Source organism: Protopterus annectens, chromosome 15.part0 (genome assembly GCF_019279795.1).
Source record: "Protopterus annectens isolate FY-2018-M chromosome 15.part0, PAN1.0, whole genome shotgun sequence".
In the NCBI taxonomy this organism is placed as follows: domain Eukaryota; kingdom Metazoa; phylum Chordata; order Ceratodontiformes; family Protopteridae; genus Protopterus; species Protopterus annectens.
The window spans coordinates 475,419,400-475,445,311 of NC_056749.1; the positions used below are offsets into that span (position 1 = coordinate 475,419,400).

Here is a 25,912-nt window from a genome sequence, read left to right on the forward strand (position 1 = left end):
CCATTAACTGGGAAAACTACTCATGTACCAACTCTTTTGCTCAGCGTTTTCTGGAAATCATCAGTTCCAACACCTTGAATCAACTTATCCATACCCCCACCAGGGGCAGCAATATCCTAGACCTGGTCATCACCAACATGGGTGACCAGTGTTTCACACCAGAGGTCAGCTCCTAGTTGGTCAGATCCGACCACAAGCTTATCACCCTAGACATCCACATCCAGCTCCCCCCCCCCCAATTAGGAAAACAACCGTAAAACATTTCTCCAAAGCCAACTTCATGCTTCTTAAGACAGAAGTGGCAAACTTCACGACACCCATGCAGATGGACAATAGAGGTACGACTACTGAATCCTACACAAATGCACTTTATAAGCACTTACACAAGTGCATGGATCATGCTATCCCTAACAGAACCAAGATGCTATCCTCCAAAAAACGGAAGCCAATCTGGTGGTCTTCTGCCATAAACAAACTCTACAAAAGAAGAAAAAAACTGTTGCAAAAAAAGAGTAAAATCCCACGATTGGAGGAACTCCCTGGTCAGCCTCAGTAAGAAGCGGAGATCCCTCATAAAATCCTCCAAAGCTAGTTATGAAAACAGAATCGCCACTGATTCTAAAGACAACCACAAAGCATTTTATAGCTATGTCAAGAATCTCAATGGCAACACTCAGATGTTCTTCATGTTTCCCTGTTGCAGTCATTACATTTGGATAATCTGCTGGCAGGTTGCCCTCAGTTTGCCTGATTAAGAAAGTCTTGGGTCCTGCTTCGGTTGCTGTCCCTCCTTCCGTGACGTCAGGTCGTCAGGAGTATAAAACATGCAGCTGAGCCATTACATCAGTCTTTCTTGTTGCGCGGTGCCCGAAGCAGAAGCAGTTCGCAAGTGCCGGTTTGCCGACTCCTGAAATTTTCGTTTTTGAGTTTCAGAACCGAAGTCTTCAACTAAAAGCTAAGTACCCCGTTGGGGAAACTTTTTCTTGCTCCTTACCAATGTTAGTAAAAGTTAATAATTGTATTACTTGTGGGAAGCAAATACCTCATAAGGATTTTCATTTGTACTGTATTCCTTGCTTAGGCCCTGACCATGAAGTACCTTGCCATTGGTTTTTGCTTTATTTAATCAGCGCACTATCCGTCGGTACATTTTTGCTTCTAAATATTTCGGTTCTTGGTTTAATTATCAAGAAATGACGTCAGTTAGCCATCCGACTACCGGAATACCAAAGAAACACAAAGAAAAAGACAGAGACAGGCATTTGAGGTCCAAATCTGCTAACGATGCTTCTCCTAAGCCAGTCGCCAGTTTGCCGGTACTCAGTGAGGCGCTTTCGCAGCCCCTGATACCCAATATTTCTGATTCACAGGCCTCTACTGAGACCCATTTGGAGTCCGGTATGCCACAAGATACTTCACCTATGGAACCCGTGGATGTCTCTACCTTGGATGGGTCCGGAGCCGCTGTGCTGACACCGGCTTCTGAGGGTGCATTCAGGCATAAAGATTTGTATATTAAACCGACACCACCTTCAATATTAAGGTCAAAAACTTGATCTATGTCTAAAAAACCGACTCCCAGGCCACATGTTCAGGCCCCTATGCTTAAAAACCAAATTATCAAAATGGCTGAAGATTTACTTACTCTAATCAGGGGTAGTCAACCTCCCCCCTTCTAAGAGGCCTAGGGCTGAACTTGACTATGAATCGTCTGAACAGGACTCTGTTTCTTCTGACTCTTCTAATGAACAGGATTTGTCCATACCTACTTATGAGGACTCTGATGCAGAGGATTCCATTCCTTCTGCTTCTCCCCCTGAGGATTTTTCTTTTGGAGAAACATAGTTAAGGGAGCATTTCCACTGGGAAAGTCAGGATTTTTCTGAATTCAAAAAGAGGCTTAGTGATTTCCTTCTTCTTCCTCAGCATAGGCCTTTGGCTATACCTCTTGCACTAGACATTGTTGGTGATGTGTTTTCAGAATCCATTATGGCCCCTGATTCCCTGCCTCCTGCCCCTTGCAAGCCAGACAGATACTACAGGGTTCCTGACTCCCACAAATTCCTTTTCAAAAATCCTGTTGCGGACCCTGAAACAATTTCTCAGGGGCCCAAGGGCATTAAGGCTTCTACTGCTAAAAATCCTACCCCTTCTGATAGAGACTCCAGGGCGCTGGATAGATGGGGTAAAAAGGTTTATACTTCTGCAACCTTGGCAATCTGGGCTTTAAACTGTGAATTCCATATGCTAAAATATCAACAGCATATCATGGGATTGCTTAAATGGAAAATGATGTTGATTTCTGACTGTGGAAAATAAGGATTTACAGGATTTATTGCATTCGGCTGAACAAGTTGGAAAACATACTTTGCAATGTGGAGGCCTCTTGCAGGGCTGCTGTTACTGGGTCTGTGCTTAGAAGGCATGCTTGGCTTTAAGGAGCAATCTCTGCCTGATCATGTTAAAGCAATATTGTTGGATGCTCCTTTGCAGCAGGACTGTCTGTTTGGCAATAAGGATGAAGTTCTAAAAAAGATGGAAGATAAAGCTAAATCTATGCAAACTGTGAAAGATTTCTTACAAGTACAACCTCCAAGATTTTGAAGGCACTGGCCTACTAACAACTGATCCTTTCCAGTTCCTTCCAGAGCCACTCAAGCCAAACCCAGACATTCCAAAAACACCAGGTTTCAGTCCCAAGGGACTTTCAGAACTAAGCAATGGGGTGCCTCCGCTTCCAAATCTGGAAATAACAAGACACCTCCCTATGGTAAACATCCTGAATGACTTCCCTTTAAAATTACCAAGCACTTACCTCTTAGCCGCCCCTTTGGGGGAAAACTGGCTCAGAAACAAGTACTTTCCCTCCTAAACTTGGGGGCAACTCAACTAGTGCCAGAAGATGAAAAGGGACAAGGTTTCTATTCCAGACTTTTCCTGGTGGACCTATCTACTCTGAACACATTTCTGGATATTCCAAAATTCAAGATGCTGACTCTTCACCAGTTACTTCCTATGCTAGCCAAAGATGCCTGGTTGGCAACTCTAGATTTAAAAAAGGCTTACCTGCATATCCCAGTCAGGGAATCTTACAGAAGATTCCTCTGTTTCAAAGCAGGCTACTTGCATTATCAGTTCTCTGCACTGCCCTTTGGCTTATCTACTGCGCCCAGGGTATTTACAAAGTGCCTGGCTCCAGTAATTGCATTTTGCAGGCAAAGAAATATTCAAATATATCTATACCTGGACGATTGTCTAATTCAGGCAGAAAACAAGGCCATTCTTCTAAAACATCTGGCATGTGTAAAAAGGGTTCTAACTTGTCTAGGGTACACCATAAATGAAAAGAAATCACAACTGGTACCCTCTCAAAAAATTACATTCCTGGATGCAATCTTGAATACAACTGCCCAAATGGCTTTCCTTACAATAGAAAAGCAACTTCATTTGGTGACTTACTTCAAACAGGTGGCCACAAAAACCCTGCTATCTTCAAGACAAATACTGCAAGCCTTGGGGTTCATGGCCTCCTGCGTTCTTCTAATTCCATATGCAAGACTGCATATAAGGAAAATTCAGTGGTACTTAAAAAGTTTATGCAGTCACCATTGTCACAGCCTGGAAACAACTATTCCTATCATTCCTTGCCTGCAACTAGAGTTCCTATGGTGGGTAGAGGCCTGCCACCAAAACAAGGGACTGCCATTCACACCACCCCCTGCCGACTAAACCCTAACTACAGATGCATCAGACTATGCATGGGGTAGCTCATCTGGCAGGGAAGTGCATTCAGGGCAAATGGAGCCCAAATCAAATGCACCTTCATATCAATCAAAAAGAAATGCTAGCTGTACAGAATGCGCTGACAGCCTTCAAGGACTACCTTCATCCAGGACAGCTAATGGTAAAGACAGACAACACCACAGTTATGTGGTACATAAACAAGCAGGGGGGTACACATTCCTTACTGCTCTGCAGACTAACCATGGCATTGTGGAACACGGCCTTGAGCTATCAAGTACAATTACAAGCTCAATTCCTGCCAAGAAAGCTGAATATTTTGGCAGATGAACTAAGAAATCTCATGGACCCACACGAATGGAAACTGGAACCACGGATTTTCAACACGTTGACAAGCAAATGGGGGAGCCCAGACATAGATATTTTTGCCTCACCCCAGAACTACCAGTTGGACAAAATTTGCACAAGAACTCCTAACAAAAAAGCCTGGAATGTGGATGCTGTGTCCTTCAGATGGGAAAACCTATCACTCAATGCCTTTCCCCCTCTGCCTCTGCTCTCCAAAGTTCTACTAAAAGTCAAACAGGACAAACCAAAAATGATTTTGTTTGCTCCAGACTGGCCTCGCCAACACTGGTACCCACTCCTACGCTGTCTGTCACAAATTTCTCCATGGCACCTGCCTCAGACACCTTCCTTACTGTCTCAGCAGACCAACCAAATTCTGCACCCTCAATTCCAAACATTGAATCTTGCAGCTTGGCTAATCACTTGAATTCTCCCTTAGCATCCCTCAGCAAACCTGTGATGGATGTCATTTTGGAGGCAAGAAGACCTAGTACTAGAAAATCTTAGGCTGACAAATGGAAAAGATTCTGTGCCTGGAATCAATCTCAAGGGATAAGCACAGCAGTGCCCAATTTACCTCAGATTTTGCAATACTTAACTGAGATGCTTCACAAGAGCCTGATTTTTCTTCCATAAAAATCCATAACTCAGCCATTTCTGCTCTTTACAACACAGAACCCCCCCCCTTCTCTCATCCTCTGCTAAAGCAGTATCTCAGAGAGGCCAAAAACTTGAGGCCACCCAGGGGAGCTCCAACCCCTGCCTGGGACCTTAACTTTGTATTGGAAAAACTCACTCTCCCTCCTTTTGAACCAGCTGCTACTGCAGACTTAAAATTTCTTTCCTGGAAAACAGCTTTCCTTTTAGCAATCACTTCGGCTAGAAGGATTTCTGAATTACAGGCCCTTATGGCAGTGGAGCCTTTCATCATCTTTCATGCTGACAGGGTGTCACTCAGGACCAACCCATCCTTCATGCCCAAGGTGGTATCCAGTGTGGCTCTTAATCAGCCCATTCATTTGCCAACTTTCTTTCCCAATCCACAGAACAAGGGGGAGCGGATTCTGCATTCATTGGTTCTACACAGACAACTTAGTTTTTACTTGGACAGGACTAAATCTCGAAGAAAATCTGAACAACTGCTGGTAGCATTTGCTGCAGGGGCAGAGGGAAAGGCTATTTCAAAGCAAACCATTTCCAAGTGGATAAGCCATTGTATTCATTTATGCTGTAAGCACCATAGAAAACCTATCCCCCAGGGGATCAGATCCCATTCCACAAGGGCTGCATCTACTTCTACAGCCTTTCTCAGAGGTGTTTCTACCAGGGATATTCTAGAAGCTGCTACCTGGAGTTCAGTTCATACTTTCACCAAACATTATCATTTACCAATTTTCTCTAAATCCAGAGCTGGCTTTACCACTGCTGTTTTGCAGGGCCTTATAGCCGGTCATAATGCCATATAAATCCATCCTCCCAACCATAGCTTTGGTAATCTACCCAAATGTAATGACTGCAACAGTGAAACATTAAGAACATAGTACAGTTGTGTACACTTACCATAAATGTAGATGTTAGAGTGTATTCACTGTTGCAGTCCTGGTTACCCCCCCCCCCTCCAGCCCCCTGTTTTTTCTTTTACTATGTCTCTACTTTCTTTTACTACACTTAAAAGCCTTCTTGGTGTATTTGCTTTTGTTTGGAGGTGTATTTTTGTATTTTAATTTATTTATATATACATTTTCCTCCCCATTTGGGGGCACCTGACATCTGGGACAAGAAAAACTGATGTAATGGCACCGGCTGCATGTTTTGTACCCCTGATGATCTGACATCATGGAAGAAGGGACAGCAACCGATGCAGGACCCAAGACTTTGTTAATCAGGCTAACTGAGGGCAACCTGCCAGCAGATTACCTAAATGTAATGACTGCAACAGTGAATACACTCGAACATCTACATTTATGGTAAGTGTACACAACTGTACTATGTGCTCTGAGTTACAGCACAATGACACTAAATATACAGAGCCAACTGATATTGCCAACATCTTGGCAGATAGGTTCAGTGCTAACTTTACCCCCCTCTCACCCCCTAAAGGGCCCATCTTTATACTGGAAGGATGCAAAGTTCCTGTAATCATGGCGGCACAGGTAAAAACCTCACCCTCCAAAGCCAAGAACACAGCATTCATGGGACCTGACAACATCCCAGGCTGCCTTCTACATGAACTACAGAATGAACTGGCACCCCACCTAAGTACCATGTTCAGTCATAGCCTCACCTTAGGCTTTGTGCCCATTGAATGGCGCATGGCGACAGTTATCCCATTCCACAAAGGGGGGCCACAACAGACCCCGGGAACTACCGCCCCATTAGCTTGACGAGCCTGGTCTGCAAGGCCATGGAATGTATCATCATGGAACTCATAAACAAAGACATTGGAGGTCTCCAAACTCTGGACCCCACACAGTTGGGGTTTGTAAAAGGGAGATCATGTCTCCTAAACCTGATAGACTTCTTTGAAGTAGTCACCAAAGCCATAGATGAGGGTAAGATGGTTCACGCAGCCTATCTAGATCTCACCAAGGCATTCAACACCACCCCCCACTTTGGAATTATAGATAAACTCACTAAACTAGGTATAAATCCCAATATCACAAGATGGGTTGCCAACTGGCTTACTGACAGAACCCACACTGTGAAAGTAGCAGACTCCAAATCAAACTTCAGACCAGTGACAAGTGGAGTACCACAGGGTTCAGTCCTGAGTCCTCTCCTGTTTGGTATCTACTTCTCTGAAGTACAGGCTAACGCAGAAGGTCTTTGGCTAACTAAATTCACAGATGACTGCAAACTAGGAGCCATAATCGAAACTCCTAACGATGTGGACATCCTACAAAAGGGCCTCACTGAGACAGATACCTGGTGTCAAAGCCTTGGTCTCAAGCTCAGTGCCAAAAAGTGCATTGTCATCCCCTTTTGTAAAAACTCTGTACCCATGAATTACCACATAGGCGGTAGTCTACTTAACACCGAAAGTGTGATGAGACCTTGGGACACAGGTGGACAGTAGTCTCTCCTTTGATAATCACATCACCACAGTGGTCAGGAAATCCTTCTGTGTGGCACACCTCATCACAAAAGGTTTCTCATCCAGAAAAAAGAGGTCATTGTTCCCCTCTACTCACCAGTCATTAGACCCATTATAGAGTACAATGCCCCTTTTGGTATGTACCTCACAAGACTTCTACAACAACTGGAAAGGCCGCAAAAATACCTCACAAAGAGGATTACTGGCCTCAAACAGATGCCTTATGCAGACCCTCTCAAAAAACCCCAGCTTTACTCCATCGCATATCGCCTACTCAGAGGCGATCTCTGCCTAACATACAAAGCTATGTCAAACCCAGAGCTGTTGGACATGCTCCACTTAAAGAAATCCCAATCCCTCCAAGCTACATGCTCTAGGGACCTAAACCTTGTCACCACAATAAATAAAACATGCTGGAGGGATAGATTCCTATCCCAGAGACTTCCCATACTCCGGAACAGACTACCTATCTATGTCAAACAGAGCTCCTCATTAGCACTCTTCAAGAAAAATCTTGATGAGTGGATGGGTAATAGGAAATTCATCCCGGGGATCACTTCTGTGGTTCTCTTTGACAGGGGCACAGGAAAATTATTTTCTTGGGTGGTGAAAGCCAGGGTACCTTTTTGGCTAGGCTTGTATAGGCCCTATTGCCAATAGCTTAGTACCTACCTATGAACCTAAGTCAAGATGTGCCATGCTGATAGACTCCTACCCAAGAAGACTGAATGTTGTAATTAAATCAAAAGGTGCTTCAACAAAGTATTAGTTTAAAGGTGTGCACACATGACAAGGTATTAGTTTAAGGGTGTGCACACTTACGCAACCAGCGTATCGTACATTTTTTATTTTTTATATTTTTTTCCCTAACAGATTTGTTTGTTTTTCAATTGAATTGTACAGGTTATATGTCACATTAAAGGTGGGAAAAGTTTTGAAATAATTTATTGTGGTCTCATTTTTTATATCACAAAAACCTGGCATTTTAACAGGAGTGTGTAAACTTTTTATATCCATTGTAAATCAAACTATTAACCTACCAGTTTTATTCCCCAGATTTGCTAATAAAGGTGAATATTGCTTACACTTATTAGATGTTCATAGACAATTACGATTTTATCTTCACAGAACAAAAGATATCAGAAAATCTTACCAGTTATTTATCTGTTACTCATACAAAACAAGGAAAACCTGTGAGCAAAGTGTTAGTGGCTAGATGGCTAACAGATTGCATTTCTTTATCTACAACAAGTTGGAGCTTGCTTAATCAAAACCTTTGAATGCACATTCAACTAGAGCTGTAGCGACTTCAAGTATCTTCTAGTCTAAAGGCTCCATGGATGATATTTGTGCAGTAGCAACCTGGGCTACTCCTCATACTTTCATTACTCATTACAAAATGGATCTGGTCTCCAGCGGAAGGGGATCATTTGGTTCAGTGGTGCTAAGGAATATCCTTCCTCGAGTCCACCCAAGGTCTAAGGTAGCTAGGGACTTTGCCCCACAAGTTGAGGACAGAATGAAAATTGACAACATCAGGTAAAGAAGTTATGTACTCGCCATAACATTCTATCTGTGTTGTATATTTTCATTCTTCCTCAACTCCCCTCCCTCCAATCCCCATACCCTTGGATTTCTAGAGGAAAGAATGACTAGCAGATTATTATCCTTTGGTATATAACTGTGGCTCCAGATATAGTTTCAGTGAATGCCTTACATCTAAACTTTCCTTTGGTCTATAAGCAAACTTGATCTGAGATAACTGGGATAGGTGTATTGTGGGTAAGGGATAAGTTCAAGAGTTTTTTGTTTACTATGAGCTATGGTAACGGCCGAGTCGGTTCTCAGGATCGGAAACAAACCCACAGGTTGAAGAAGAAAGAAAATGGACAACACAGATGGAGCGTTATGGTGAGTGCCTAACTTCTTTTTACTTATTCAGATATATATTTTTAGCTCTAAGGTATGTCTTTTTGTCTTTTCATAACTTAATCCACAGCACCTACATAGGGTTTGGTTTCATCTTCCTCACTTGTTTGCCATGTGATGACCTGAGATTTTGTTTTTATGTTCATTATTTTAGTGTTTCTATGATGTTCTTTGTGTTTCACTGTTGCAGTCATCACACGTGGGTTATCTGCCTGCAGGTAGCCCTCAGTCGGCCCAAATACCAGAATTTTAGTATTTCTGCATTGGATGCTGTCACTTCTTCCTTGATGTCAGGTTGTCAGGGGTATAAAACAGGCAGCCAATGCCATTACATCAGTCTTTTCTTGCCGAGGAGGAGCCCGAAGCAGAAGTAGTTCGCAAGTGCCGGTCGGCCGCTAACTGAAATTTTCATTTTTGAATTTATAATCCTGAAGACTTCTAAATTTAAGTACCCTGTTGAGGATCCTTTTTTCTTGATCTAAGCGATGTCAGAAAAAGTTAACAATTGTCTTGCCTGTGGAAAGCAAATACCTCACAGAGATTTTCATTCTTACTGCATTACTTGCTTAGGCCCAGACCATGACGTCTGTCACTGTCGGTTTTGTGCCTTAACGGCCGAAATATTCTTCATCGGGCTATCTTTGTTGCTAAATTCTTTTGCTGTCATTCTCCATATTCCGAAATGGCTTCAATAAGCCATCTGACTACCGATCATCCGAAAAAACGTAAAGATAAAGACAAAGACAGACCACATAGGTCCAAAACTGCCACCAACGCTTCCGTTATGCTAGTCGCCAGTCCGACAGTACTCAGTGAGGCGCCTTTGCAGCCCCTGATGCCCACTTCTATGGATTCGCAGGCCTCTGCTGAGACCCATTCAGAGTCCGGTACGCCACGAGATGCTTCTTCGACTATGGAACCTGTGGATGTCTCTACCTTGGATGGGGCCGGAGCTGCTGTGCAGGCACTGGCTTCTGAGGGTGTATTCCATCCTACAGATGTTCGAATCAAACCGATGACTTCTTTTTTCAGCAAAACTACTGAGATGTTCATCGTGTTACCCTGCTGCAGTCATCACACTTGGGTTATCTTGCCGTCAGGCGGTCGCGCAGTCGGCCAGAGTTCCAAAGTCTTGGTTTGGCGTCGGTTGCTGTCGCTTCCTCCCTAATGTCAGTGCGCCAGGGGTATATAAGAGGCATCCAACGCCATTTTCTTCAGTCTTTCTTGCCACGCGGTGCCTGAAGCAGAAGCAGTTCGCAAGTGTCAGTCGGCCGACACCTGAGATTTTCAAATCGAATTTCAGTCCGAAGTCTTCAATAAAGCTAAGTACCCCATTGGGGAACCTTTTCTTGCCTCAGTCCGATGTCAGAAAAAGTTAACAATTGCATTTCTTGTGGGAAGCAAATACCTGATAAGGACTTCCATTCTTATTGTATTCCTTGCCTAGGCCCAGACCACGACATCACAGGTTGTCGGTTTTGTGCTAGGTTTAATAAATGAACTATCAAACGCTGTTTTGACTTTGCACTACATTACTTTGGTAGGAAATTTAATTATATCATGCCGTTGAAACAGCCGGTGACCAGCATGCATAAAAAACGCAAGGATAAGGACAGACAGCCTAGAACCAAGCCAGACTCCGAGGCCTCTGTTGGGCCTGTCGCCGGTTCTCCGGTTTTCAGTGAGGCACCTACGCAGCCCCTGACAACCGCGGAAATGGAACCCCAGACAGCTTCGGATTCTCAAGCGGAGTGTACTAGGCTGTCGCAACCATCTTCATTAGGCCCTTCTGACACCGGAGCAGAAGGTGATCCCGGTGCAGTAGAAACACCTTTGGTTTCAGAAGGTGTCTTCAGACCGACTACACTCACCATTAAATCTTATGCTAAGCTAAAAACTCCATTAAAACCAAAATAGATTGTACATCAGTCTCCTGTTCAAGGCCCCATGCCTAAGAAACAGATTCTTAAGATGGCTGAAGATTTGATTTCCCTAATCAGCGGTTCCCATCCCCCTCCTGATAAAAGGCCAAGACAAGAGGAGGACTATGCTTCCTCCGACCAGGTTTCTATTTCCTCAGATTCTTCAGAGGAATAGGATTACACTTTTCCCCCTTATGAAGATTCTGATGCTGAAGACTCTGTTCCCTCAGCATCTCCCGCTGAAGACTACTCCTTTGGGGAACTTTACATACCATGAGGGAACATTTCCACTGGGAAGGCCAGGACTACTCTGATTCTAAGAAAAGGCTCTGAGAGTTTCTTTTACTACCCCAGCACAGACCACTTGCTATCCCTCCAGTTTTAGATATTGTGGATGATGTTTACTTAGAGTCTAGTCTAAATCCAGACTCCCTACCTCCTGCTCCAGCCAAACCAGACAGATACTACAGAGTACCTGACACACACATATTCCTTTATAAAAGCCCTCTGGCTGACCCAGAAACAATTTCCCAGGGTCCCAAAGGGGCTAAAGCTTCTATGGCTAAAAATTCTGTACCATCTGAAAGGGATTCCAGAGCTTTAGATAGATGGGGAAAGAAGATATACACCTCAGCTACTCTGGCTATGAGAGCATTAAGTTGTCAGTTTCACATGCTGAAATATCAGCAATTCCTAATGTCTCAATTAAAACAAAAACTGAGCACACATTCTGAACAGGCTGAATTCAAGGAAATGCAGGATCTGTTGAATGCAGCTGAACAGGTGGGCAAACATACTTTACAATGTAGCTTTGATTCATTGGAAGCTTCCTGTAGAGCAGCTGTTACTGGGTCTGTCATACACAGACATGCTTGGTTAAAAGAACAAACCCTACCTGATCATGTTAAGTCAAAGTTATTGGATGCACCTTTACAGCAGGATGTCTTATTTGGTGTCAAAGCAGAAGAGGTTTTAAAGAAAATGGAGGTCAAGGCAAAGTCTATGCAGACGGTCAAGGATTTTTTACAGGTACAACCCCGTTGTTTCAGCAGAAATTGGCCAACAAAAAACTGGTCCTTTCCAGCTTCTGACAGACCACAAAGGGGAAAATACAGGCTCCCAAGGGGCAGAGGTCAGTCACAAGGCCCTTACAAACCTCACCAATGGGATGCCACAACCCAGAAAGGAGGTGAAGACAGGCCCCAAGCTAGCAGAAGACAAACACAATGACTCAACCCTCCAACTACCAAGCAAATCTCTCTTGGCAGCTCCCTTGGGAGGAAAATTAGCACTTTTTGCAGACAACTGGCACATCATCAGAAAAGACAAATTGGCCCTAAACATTGTCTCACAAGGATACATATTCCACTTTCATACCTTGCCAAGGATAAAAGGAATGCCAAACCTGCCACCGAATCAATGGGCAGAGGCACAACAACAAATTACAGCTCTCATGGACATGAGAGCCATTCAGCAGGTACCTACACAGGAACAAGGACAATGATTTTACTCAAGACTCTTTCTAGTCCCCAGAAAGGACAAAGCATGGAGACCCATTCTGGATCTTTCAGTTCTGAACACCTATCTGCAAGTACCAAAATTCAAGATGCTAACACTACAGCAGCTTCTTCCCATGCTGGGCAAGAAGGCTTGGCTAGTAACATTGGATCTCAAGGAGGCATACCTGCATGTCCCTATCAGACAAAATTGCAGAAGATACCTCCACTTCATTGCAGGTTCAACCCATTATCAATTCTCTGCACTGCCCTTTGGCTTATCTACTGCACCCAGGGTCTTCACAAAATGCCTGGCACCAGTAATTGCATACTGCAGACAAAGAGAAATTCAAATATACCCATACCTGGATGACTGCCTTATTCAAGCAGAAAGCAAGGACATTCTTTTACAACATCTGGCATTTGTCAAGCACCTTCTAAGTTGCCTAGGGTACACAGTAAATGAAAAGAAATCAAAACTAGTGCCCTCACAAAACAATATTCCTGGTTGCCAGCTTGAATACAACGGTCCAGATGGCTTATCTCACGCCAGACAAGCAACAACAGCTGTCTCAATACTTCAAAATGATGGCAACAAAGACCCAACTCCCTGCAAGAAAAATTCTGCAGGCCTTGGGATTCATGGCATCTTGCATACTACTAATACCATTTGCAAAACTGCATATGAGGAAATTACAATGGTATCTGAAAAGCGTATGGACTCAGCACAGCCACAGCTTGGAAACAATGATACCACTCATTCCCTGCCTTCAACAGGAGTTTCTATGGTGGGCACAGGCATGTCACTTCAACAAGGGTCAGCCTTTCACATTACCCACAGCCAGGCAATCTATGACAACAGATGCAACGGACTATGCCTGGGGAGCACACATGGTAGAACAGTGCATTCAGGGCAAATGGACTACAGATCAAAGGCATCTGCATATCAATCAAAAGGAAATGCTAGCAGTACAGAATGCCCTAACAGCTTTCAAGGACCTCTTACACCCAGGACAACTAATAATAAAGATGGACAATACCACCGTAATGTGGTACATCAACAAGCAAGGGTGCACACATTCCTACCCTCAATGCAGGCAAGCAATGACCTTGTGGAACACAGCACTGCCTTACCAAGTTCAACTACAAGCACATTTCCTGCCAGGAAAGAAAAACACATTGACAGATGACCTAAGCAGAAACACCATGGATCCCCATGAGTGGAAACTGGGTCCACAAGTATTTGCAGTGATAACTCAAAAATGGGGACGCCCAGACATAGATCTGTTTGCCAACCCCCAAAGCTACCAACTTCAAAAATTTTGTACAAGGGCATTCCACCCACAAGCTTGGAAAGTGGACGCCCTCTCATTCAGTTGGAAAACATTAACAGTGTATGCCTTTCCTCCACTACCTCTTCTAGCAAAGGTGTTGCTGAAAGTCAGATTAGAGAGGCCACAAATGATACTCATTGCACCAGACTGGCCACGCCAGCACTGGTATCCAATTCTAAAGAACATGGCCCACGGCCCACCATGGATTTTACCACAAATTCCTCACCTGCTCACCCAGTGAGACAATCAAATTCTACACAGCCAGCTCAAGACTTTAAACCTGGCTGCATGGCAAATTATCTAAACAATCAACCAACACCTCTATCCAAAGCTGTTATGGATGTCATTCTGGAGGCCAGGAGGCCCAGCACCAGGAAAACCTATTCAGACAAATGGAAAAGATTTTGTGCCTGGAACCAGGCTAAAGGCCAAAATCCCCTTGATCCAAATATTCCTCAGATTCTACAATATTTAACTGAGATGTTGCACAAAGGACTTTCCTTTTCATCTATTAAGATCCACGCCTCAGCAATTTCAGGTCAATACAACACGGATCCTCCTTTATTTTCACATCCACTCCTAAGACAGTACCTCAGAGGGGCTAAGAACATAAGACCACCCAGGAGAGCACCAACACCTAGTTGCGATCTCAACTTTGTTCTGGAAAAACTTACACTGCCGCCCTTTGAACCAGCTTTCTCAGCTGATTTAAAGTTTCTTTCATGGAAAACTGCCCTGCTGCTAGCAATAACTTCAGCTAGAAGAGTCTCAGAGCTACAGGCACTAATGGCAGTGGATCCTTTCCTCATTTTTCATCAAGACAGAGTCTCTCCGCGAACTAACCCTTCCTTTATGCCAAAGGTGGTATCCAGTGTGGCCTTAAACCAAACCATTCATTTGCCCACCTTTTTTCCAAATCCCCAGAACAAAGGAGAAAGACTCCTGTACTCTTTGGACATTCACAGACAATTACATTACTACTTGGATAAAGGTAAGGCTTTCAGAAACTCTGACCAGCTCTTTGTCACCTATGCTGCAGGATCACAAGGAAAAGCTATCTAAAAACAGACCATTTCAAAATGGATAGGACATTGTATACGTTTCTCCTACATGCATCATGGGAAACCGGTACCTGCTAGCATTAGGCCCCACTCCACCAGGGCTACAGCTACATCAGCAGCCTTTCTCAGGGGAGTGCCAACCAAGGATATTCTGGAAGCTGCAACTTGGAGTTCAGTGCACACCTTCACCAAACACTATCACTTGCCTCTATATTCTAAGACTAGAGCTGGCTTTGCCACTACAGTTTTGCAGGGCCTACTAGCTTCTTCTAACCCTGTTTAACTCCACCACCCATCCTTAGCTTTGGGATTCAATCCAAGTGTGATGACTGCAGCAGGGTAACATGATGAAGATAGTACAGTTTTGTACCTACCATAAATGTAGATGTTCGAGTGTTCACCCTGCTGCAGTCCAGGTTACCCTCCCTCCATCCCCCCTGAACTAGCTGGGCTTATCCATACCTTTCTATCCTATACAACCTCTGTGGTGTATTTGCTTGTGACTGAAAGTATTGTTTTATTTTTACTTGTATATTTTTATATAGCAATAAGTATTGCCTACCTATTGGGGGCACCTGACATCTGGGGCAAGAAAAACTGAAGAAAATGGCATTGGATGACTCTTATATATCCCTGGCACACTGACGTCAGGGAGGAAGCGACAGCAACCGATGCCGGACCAAGACTTTGGAACTCTGGCCGACTGCGGGACTGCCTGACAGCAGGATAACCCAAGTGTGATGACTGCAGCAGGGTGAACACTCGAACATCTACATTTATGGTAGGTCCAAAACTGTACTTTTCTTAGGCCCAGAGTACACACTACGCCTAGAAAAAATGACTACCAAAGTGCATGCTCAAGCTCCCATGCCACAAAAATAAATGCTTAGGATGGCTGAAGACCTTATTACCCTAATTAGGGGAAGCCAGCCTTCCCCTGCTAAGAGATAAAGAATTGAGTTTCCTTCTGATTCTACAGACCAGGAGTCTGATGACTCTGACCCTTCTGATTATCAGGACATGCCCTTATCAGCCTATGAGGATTCAGATGCAGAGGAATCTATTCCCATTTCCTCTACTCCAGAGGATTTTTCTTTTTTTGAAACCTTGCATACTTTAAGAGAGCATTTCCACTGGGAATGCCAAGACTACCCTCAGTCCAAAAAGAGACTCGGAATTTTTCGAGTTGCCTCAGCACAGGCCTCTAGCTGTACCCCCTGTCCTGGGTGTTGTAGATGATGTTTTTATGAAATCCAGTCTTACTCCTGATACATTACCCCCGGCCCCTAGGAAACCTGACACGTACTACAGAGTACCTGATTCCCACAAGTTTCTTTTCAAGAATCCAACTGCTGATCCAGATACCATTTCCCAGGGACCTAAAGGTATTAAGGCTACTACAGCCAAAAATCCTACCCCTTCGGACAGGGATTCCAGAGCTTTAGACAGATGGGGTAAGAAGGTATATACCTCTGCAACTCTTGCCATCAGGGCATTGAATTGCCAGATGTTCTTCATGTTTCACTGTTGCAGTCATCACATTTGTGTTATCTGCCTGCAGGTAGCCCTCAGCTGGCCTGAATACCAGAGTCTTTGGATTTCTGCATCAGATGCTGTCGCTTCTTCCTTGACATTTGGTCATCAGGGGTATAAAACATGCAGCCGACACCATTACATCAGACTTTCTTGCCGTGTGGTGCCCAAAGCAGAAGCAGTTTGCAAGTGCCGGTTGGCCGACTGCAGAAATTTTCTTTTTCGAGTTTCAGACCCGAAGTCTTCAGAAAAGCTAAGTACCCTGCTGGGGATCCTTTTTTCTTGCTCAACCGATGTCAATAAAAGTTAACAATTGTCTTACCTTTGGAAAGCAAATACCTCATAGAGATTTTCATTCTTAATGCATCCCCTGCTTAGGCCCAGACCACGACTACCCTTGTCGGTTTTGTGCCTTATTCAATGCCCGAACTATCCGTCGTCGAGCTATTTTTGCAGCTAATTATTTTTATACTCGTTCTGTGTACTCCGAAATGGCTTTGTCAAGCCATCCAACTACCAATCTTCTGAAAAAATGTAAGGATAAAGACAGAGACAGACTGCATAGGTCCAAAACTGCCGACGACGCTTCCGTTAAGCTAGTTGCCAGACTGCCGGTTCTCAGTGAGGTGCGTTTGCAGCCCCTGATACCTGCTACTTCTGATTCGCAGGCCTCTACTGAGACCTATTCAGAGTCTGGTATGCCGCGAGATGCTTCTTCGACAATGGAACCTGTGGATGTCTCTATCTTGGATGGGTCCAGAGCCGCTGTGCAGGCACTGGCTTCTGAGGGTGTATTCAGGCCTACAGACATTCATATTAAACCGACGCCATAATTTTCATCCAAGCCTAAAAATTGCACCATGCCTAGAAAACTGATGACCAAACCGCAGACCCAGGCTCATATGCCTAAAAAACAAATGCTTAGAATGGCTGAAGACCTCATTACCTTGATTAGGGGAAGTCATCCTTCCCCCTCTATAAGAGACCTAGAACGGAGTTTCTTTCTGATTCTTCATATCAGGAATCTGATTTTTCTGCTCCTTCTGATTACCAGGATTTGCCCTTATCTCCTTATGAGTATTCTGATGCAGAGGATTCCATTCCCTCTGCTTCTCCTCCAGAAGATTTTTCTTTCAATGAAACCTTGCACAGTCTTAGGGAGCATTTCCACTGGGAAGGCCAGGATTACTCTGACTCCAAAAAGAGGCTTAGGGAATTCTTACTCCTACCTCAACACAGGCCTTTAGCTATCCATCCTGTTCTGGACATTGTAGATGATGCTTTCTTGGAATCTAGCCTTTTCCCAGACACTTTACTTCCAGCTCCCAGAAAACCCTGACAGGTATTACAGAGTACCTGACTATCACAAGTTCCTCTTCAAGAATCCTTCTGTGGATCTAGAGACCATTTCCCAAGGACCAAAAGGCAGTAAGGCTACTGCTGCCAAAAATCCTACCCCTTCTGATAGAGATTATAGAGCCTTAGACAGATGGGGTAAGAAAATAGACACTTCTGCTACTTTGGCGTCAGGGCTTTAAATTACCAGTTTCATATATTAAGGTATCAGCAGCATGTTATGGGGCTACTTAAACAGAAAATTATGTTGATTCCTGACTGTACTGGACATAAATAATTACAGGATTTAATGCATTCTGCAGAACAAGTTGGTACCATACTTTGCAATGTGGTTTTGACGCTTTAGAAGCATCTTGCAGGGCTGCTGTCACTGGGTCTGTACTTAGAAGGCATGCTTGGCTTAAGGAACAAAACTTGCCAGATCATGTAAAAGCTAAATTACTGGATGCTCTCTTAAACCAAGACCGCCTTTTTGGTAACAAAGCAAAAGAAGTCCTCAAAAGGATGGAGGAAAAAAGCTAAATCTTTGCAAACTGTTAAAGATTTCCTACAAGTACAGCCTCCCAGATTCAGTAGGCATTGGCCTTCTAAGAACTAGTCCTTTCCAGTCTCTTCTAGGCCTTTTCAGTCCAAACCCAGGAACAGCAGACCACATAGGCTACAGTCTCAGGCTTTGCACAAAGCTAATCAGTGGGGGGCTTCCACTTCCAAAGCAGGGAGTAGTAAGCCACCCCCCTATGGAAAAATGGCACAATGTCTTAACCTTAACCCTTCCAATCCCTGCTTCCTTAGGAGGAAAGCTCGCCCTGCACGCCAAAAACTGGGAACTCATTACCCAGGACAATTGGGCTTTGAACATAGTTTCCCAAGGATAAAGATTCCACTTCCACACCCTACCAACACCAAATGGTTGGCCAGACCTACCCCCAAATCAATGGGCAGAGGCCCAACAGCAGGCTCTCTCTCTCCTCAATATCAGGGCTATTCAGCCTATCCCAGCAGAACAAGGGGGGCAATGCTTTTATTCAAGAATTTTTCTGTTACCCAGAAAAGACAACTCCTGGCATTCTATCCTTGACCTCTCTATTTTCAGCACCTTTCTGGTAGTTCCAAAATTCAAAATGCTAACTCTGCAACAGCTTCTTCCCATGCTAACCAAGGATACCTGGCTGGCAACCCTAGACTTAAAGGAAGCGTGCCTGCACATCCCAATAAGGGAATCTTGCAGGAAATACCTACGCTTCAGGGCAGGCTCCATGCACTATCAGTTATGTGAACTTCCCTTTTGCTTATCTACTGCACCCAGGGTATTCACAAAGTGCCTAGCTCCAGCCATTGCATTTTGCTGGCAGAGAAATATTCAAATGTACCCATATTTGGTCGATTGTCTGATTCAAACAGAAAGCCAGGACTTGCTATTACAACACCTGGCATTCGTAAAGAAACTTCTAACCTCACTGGTGTACACCATCAAGGAAAAGAAATCTCACCTAGTACCCTGCCAACAGATTGTATTCCTGGGAGCAAGCTTGAACACAACTTCCCAGATGGCATTCCTCACTCCAGAGAAACAAGTTTACTTGACAACCTACTTCAAACTATTGGCCATAAAACCCCAGCTATCTGCAAGGAAAATACTGCAAGGCCTGGGGTTCATGGCCTCTTGCATTTTACTAATTCCATATGCAAGACTGCATATAAGGAAACTCCAATGGTATCTAAAAAGCCTATGATGTCAACATTCTCAGGACCTGGAAACACTGATTTCTATCATTCCTTGTATCAAGACAGAGTTCCTTTGGTGGGCAGAGGCCTGCTACCACAACAAGGGACTCCCTTTCACTCTACCCCCTGCCGCCCAAACCCTAACAACAGATGCATCAGACTATGTATGGGGGGCTCACATGGCAGGGCATTGCATTCAGGGCAAATGGAACCCAAGACAGATGCACCTGCATATCAGTCAAAAAGAAATGTTAGCTGTACAGAATGCTCTGACAGCCTTCAAGGACTCTATTCTTCCAGGACCACTATTGATAAAGACAGACAACTTCACAGTTATGTGGTACATAAACGAGGGGGGAACCCACTCGTACCCTCTCTGCAGACTAGCCATAGCTCTGTGGAACACAGCCTTGAGCTACCAAGTACACCTGCAAGCTCAGTTACTGCCAGCCATACTAAATTCACTGGCAGACGACTTAAGCAGAAATCTCATGGACCCACATGAATGGAAACTAGATGCCAAAACATTCATCCTCTTGAGGAACAAATGGGGGACTCCACAGATAGACCTGTTTGCCTCCCCTCAGAACTACCAATTGAACAGATTCTGCACAAGAACTCCCCACAGCCAAGCTTGGAAAGTGGATGCCTTGTCCTTTACCTGGGAAAGCCCCCTCAGCTTATGCCTTTCCCCCTCTGCCTCTCTTGAAGGTTCTACTAAAGATCAAACAGGACAAGCCAAGGACAATACTGATTGCACCAGACTGGCCACGTCAGCACTGGTACCCCCTCTTGCACAGTATGGCACTGCTACAACCATGGCACCTGCCTCAGACCCCTTCCCTGCTGTCCCAGCAGGCGGGCCAGATTCTGCACCCTCAGCTTCAAACCCTAAACCTTGCAGCCTGGCTAATTCCTTGAGCTCTCCCTTAGCATCCCTCAGTAAGCAGGTACTGGATGTCATTCTGGAGGCAAGGAAGCCTAGTACTAGAAAATTATATGCTGAGAAGTGGAAAAATATACTGTTCCAGGAGCCTGGCTCAGGGGATGGGCACAACAGTGCCCAAGTTACCTCAGATTCTGCAATACTTAACAGAAATGCTCCACAGGGGCCTATCCTTCTCATCAATTAATATTCATGCGTCTACCATTTCAGCACATTATAATAAAGAGCCACCCTTTATCTCTCACCCCTTGCTAAAGCAATTCCTTAGAGGGGCCAACAATTTAAAACCCCCCAGGAGAGCTCCCACACCAGCCTGGGACCTTAACTTTGTATTGGAAAAGCTCACTCTTCCCCCCTTTGAACCAGTGGCTACAGCTGAGTTGAAATTCCTTTCTTGGAAAACAGACTTCCTTCTAGCCATCACTTCAGCAAGAAGAGTGTCTGAATTACAGGCCCTCATGGCAGTGGAACCCTTCATTATCTTCCATGTGGACAGGGTTTCCCTCAGGACTAACCCTTCCTTTATGCCCAAGGTAGTGTCTCTTGTGGCCCTAAATCAAACCATTCATTTGCCTACTTTTTTCCCTAATCCACAAAACAAAGGGGAATAAATACTGTACTCTCTGGATGTGCACAGGCAACTTAGATTCTATTTGGACAGGACTAAGCCTGCCAGAAAATCTGAGCAGCTGCTGGTTAGCTTTCCTGCAGGGGAGAGGGGAAGACCATTTCAAAGCAAACCATTTCCAAATGGATAATGGATTGCATTCATTTCTGCTACAAGCACCATGGAAAACCTACCCCACAGGGGATAAGATCACATTCCACCAGGGCTGCATCTACCTCTGTGGCATTTCTCAGAGGGGTCCCTACCAGGGACATCCTAGAAGCTGCTACCTGGAGCTCTGTACATACCTTCACCAAGCATTACCACTTGCCTATCTTTTCTAAAGCCAGAGTTGAATTTGCCACTGCAGTCTTGCAGGAATAATAGCTGACCCTAATGCTCTTTAACTTCCTCCTCCCTTCCTTAGCTTTGGGAATCAACCCAAATGTGATGACTGCATCAGTGAAACACGAAGAACATAGTACAGATGTTCATCGTGTTTCACTGTTGCAGTCATTACACTTGGGTTATCCTGCTGGGAGGCTACCTGCAGTCAGCCTGAATTCCTGGTCCGGCGTCGGTTGCTGTCGCCTCTTCCTTGACGTCAGTGCGCCAGGGGTATAAAAGATGCAGCCGATGCCATTTTCTTCATTCTTTCTTGCCGCACGGTGCCCGAAGCAAAAGCGGTTCGCAAGTGCCGGTCGGCCGACTCCTGAGATTTTCAAAACCGAATTTCAGATCCGAAGTCTTCATTAAAGCTAAGTACCCCATTGGGGAAACTTTTTTCTTGCTCCAGAGCGATGTCAGAAAAATGTAACAATTGTATTTCTTGTGGGAAGCAAATACCTCATAAGGATTTTCATTCTAACTGTATTCCTTGCCTAGGCCCTGACCACGACGTTGCTAGCTGTCGGTTTTGTGCTAGATTTAACCAACGCACTATTAAGCGTCGGTACGATTTTGCCTTTCATTACTTTGGCCAAAGATTTAATTATATAATGCCATTGGAACAGCCGTCGACCGGAGTTTATAAAAAGTTCAAGGAAAAGAAAAAGGACAGGCATCCGAGGTCCAAAACCATGACGAGGCCTCTGCTAGGCCAGTCTCCGGTTCTCAGTGAGGCGCTTTCACAGCCCCTGATGCCCGCTACCTCACTTGGAGCCGACTAGGCCCCTGGATACTCAAGGTATTGGACACTCGGAAAATATTCCCTCAGATGGGTCCGGAGCCGCTGAGCAGGCATTGGCTTCTGAGGGTGTTTTCAGACCTACACAGTTATATGTCAAGCCAGCCTCAGCTTCAAAGGCAAACACTAAAACAGCTCTAAAGACAAAGAAAAAAGTACAGCAGTCTCCTGGACAGACTTCCATGCCTAAGAAACAGATGCTTAAAATGGCCGAAGACCTAATTACTTTGATCAGGTGTTCCCATCCCCCTCCTGATAAGAGGTCTAGGCAAGACACAGAATATGACTCTTCTGATCAGGTTTCCATTTCTACTGACTCCTCTTCTGAACAGGGATACTCTCTTCTGATGCTGAAGAATCTATTCCTCCAGCCTCTCCTCCCGAGGATTATTCTTTTGGGGAAACCCTGAATACCACGAGGGAGCATTTTCACTGGGAGAGCCAAGATTACTCATAATCTAAGAAAAGGCTCAGAGACTTTCTTTTACTACCTCAGCACAGACTTCTTGCTATTCCACCTGTTCTAGACATTGTAGATGATGTATTTTCAGAGTCCGGCCTGTCTCCTGACTCTGTACCCCCTGCACCTGTTAAGCCAGACAGATACTACAGGGTTCCAGATTCTCATAAATTTCTATATAAAAACCCTGCTGCTGACCCAGAAACTATTTCTTAGGGTCCCAAAGGGGTCAAGGCTTCCACTACAAAAAAACCCTGTCCCCTCTGATAGGGATTCTAGGGCACTGGACAGATGGGGGAAAAAAGTTTACACTTCTGCTACCTTGGCTGTAAGGGCTTTAAATTGTCAGTTTCATATTCTTAAATATCAGCAATACTTAATATCACTGCTAAAACAGAAAATGTTGACAAATTCTGAATGTTCTGATAACAAGGAAATGCAGGATTTATTGCATGCAGCTGAACAAGTGGGAAAGCATACTTTGCAATGTGGTTTTGATTCACTGGAGGCCTCTTGCAGGGCCGCTGTTATGGGTTCTGTCATTAGAAGGCATGCTTGGTTAAAGGAACAGAATCTGCCTGATCATGTTAAAACAAAATTATTGGATGCTCCATTACAGCATGATACTTTGTTTGGTAAGGCAGAAGAGGTGTTGAAGAAAATGGAGCATAAAGCGAAATCTATGCAGACAGTTAAGGATTTCCTGCAGATACAGCCACCCAGATTTAGCAGGAACTGGCCTTCTAAGAATTGGTCCTTTCCAGTGTCAGACAGGCCACAGAGAGGCAGATACAGACACCCTAGAGGCAGATCCCAGCCCCAAGGCTCATACAGGCCTAAACAATGGGGTGCTTCTACCTCCAAAAGTGGAGAAGACAAATCACAGCCATACAGGAAACTGTCCCAATGACTTCCCTCTGCCAAGGCCAAGCACTTATCTTTTGGCAGCACCCTTAGGGGGAAAACTAGCACTTTTTTCACAAAAATGGCACATGATCACCCAGGACAAATGGGTCTTGAATGTAGTGTCTCAGGGCTACAGGTTCCACTTTCACACCCTTCCAAAGACAAAAGGTATACCAGACCTGCCACACAATCAATGGGCAGAGGCACAAAAGCAAGTTTCATCCCTCATGGACATGAGGGCTATTCAGCGGGTAACACAGCAAGAGCAGGGACAAGGATTTTACTCAAGACTTTTCTTGGTACCCAGAAAGGACAAAGCCTGGAGACCAGTACGGGACCTGTCTATTCTAAACACTTTTCTGGACGTTCCAAAATTCAAAATGTTGACTCTGCAGCAGCTTCTGCCCATGCTGGGCAAGAAGGCTTGGCTTGTAACCTTGGACCTCAAAGAGGCATACCTGCATGTCCCAATCAGACAATCTTGCAGAAGATACCTCAGATTCATAGTTGGCTGAATGCACTACCAATTCTATGCACTGCCCTTTGGCTTATCTACTGTGCCCATAGTCTTCACAACATGCTTGGCACCAGTAATTGCATTTTGCAGACAAAGAAGAATACAAATATATCCTTACTTGGATGACTGCCTTGTTCAAGCAGAGAACAAGGACATTCTACTGAAGCATCTGGCGTTTGTAAAAAGATTACTAATTTGCCTAGGGTACACATTGAACAAAAAGAAGTCAAAACTGGTACGCTTTCAAGAGATAATATTCCTGGGTGCAAGCTTAAATACAACTGCCCAGATGGCTTATCTCACGCCAGACAAACAAAGGCAACTGACTTCTTACTTCGAAATGATGGCAACAAAGACCCAGTTATCTGCAAGAAACATTTTGCAGGCTTTGGGCTTCATGGCATCCTGCATTCTACTAATTCCATGTGCAAGACTGCATATGAGGAAACTACAATGGTATCTAAAAAGTGTTTGGACTCAACATTGTCACGGCCTGGAAACATTAATTGCCCTCATTCCCTGCCTGCAACAGGAGTTTCGATGGTGGGCACAGGCTTGTCACCACAGCAAGGGACAGCCATTCACTTTACCCACAGCCAGGCAGACACTAACAACAGATGCATCAGATTATGCCTGGGGGGCCCACATGGCAGGAAAATGTATTCAGGGCACATGGCCCACAAGCCAAATGCATCTTCATATCAATCAAAAAGAGATGCTAGCTGTACAGATTGCCCTGACAGCCTTCAAGGATCTACTTTATCCAGGACAACTGCTGATAAAGACAGACAATACTACAGTCGTGTGGTACATAAACAAGCAAGGAGGCACACATTCCTACCCCCTCTGCAGACAAGCCATGACTTTGTGGAACACAGCATTGACTTATCGATTACACCTGCAAGCACAATTTCTGCCAGGAAAGACAAATACTCTGGCAGGTGAACTAAGCAGAAACCTCATGGATCCTCATGAGTGGAAACTAGATCCACAAATCTTCAGCATGATAACAAGGAAATGGAGATGCCCAGACATAGATCTATTTGCCTCCCAGCACAACTGCCAACTACAGAGATTCTGCACAAGGACTTATAACAAACAAGCATGGAAAGTGGATGCCCTATCATTCAGCTGGAAAACCCTTACAGTATATGCCTTTCCACCACTGCCTCTCCTCCCCAAGGTACTACTAAAGGTCAGACAAGATAAGCCAAAAATGGTACTGATTGCCCCAGACTGGCCACACTAGCACTGGTACCCAATCCTAAAGAGCTTGTCTCAAGGCCCAGCCTGGACATTACCTCAAATTCCTCATTTGCTGACCCAACAAAACAATCAGATCTTGCACAGCCAACTCAGAACCCTAAATCTGGCTGCATGGCTGATAATGTAACCATTCAGAACACACCTCTCTCTAAAGCAGTTATGGATGTTATTTTGCAGGCCAGGAGGCCCAGCACCAGAAAATCTTATACAGAAAAATGGAAGAGATTCTGTGCTTGGAACCAGGCACAAGGAATGGACACGCTTGTACCAAATATTCCTCAGATTTTACAATACCTAACTGAGATGCTGGACAAAGGCCTATCCTTCTCATCAATTAAGATCCATGCCTCTGCCATTTCAGCTCATTACAATACGGATCCACCTATTTTTTAAATCCACTGCTAAGGCAGTACCTCAGAGGGTCCAAAAACATAAGACCTCCAAGCAGAGCTCCAACACCTGCATGGGACCTCAATTTTGTCCTT

General features: G+C 44.5%; 1 protein-coding gene across 2 annotated transcripts in view; it reads left to right on the forward strand.

Annotated features, from left to right (window-relative positions):
* The window catches only part of COL4A6 (collagen type IV alpha 6 chain), a 4,024,271-nt gene that overhangs the window by 565,495 nt on the left and 3,432,864 nt on the right, over nt 1-25,912 (forward strand). The window lies entirely within an intron of this gene.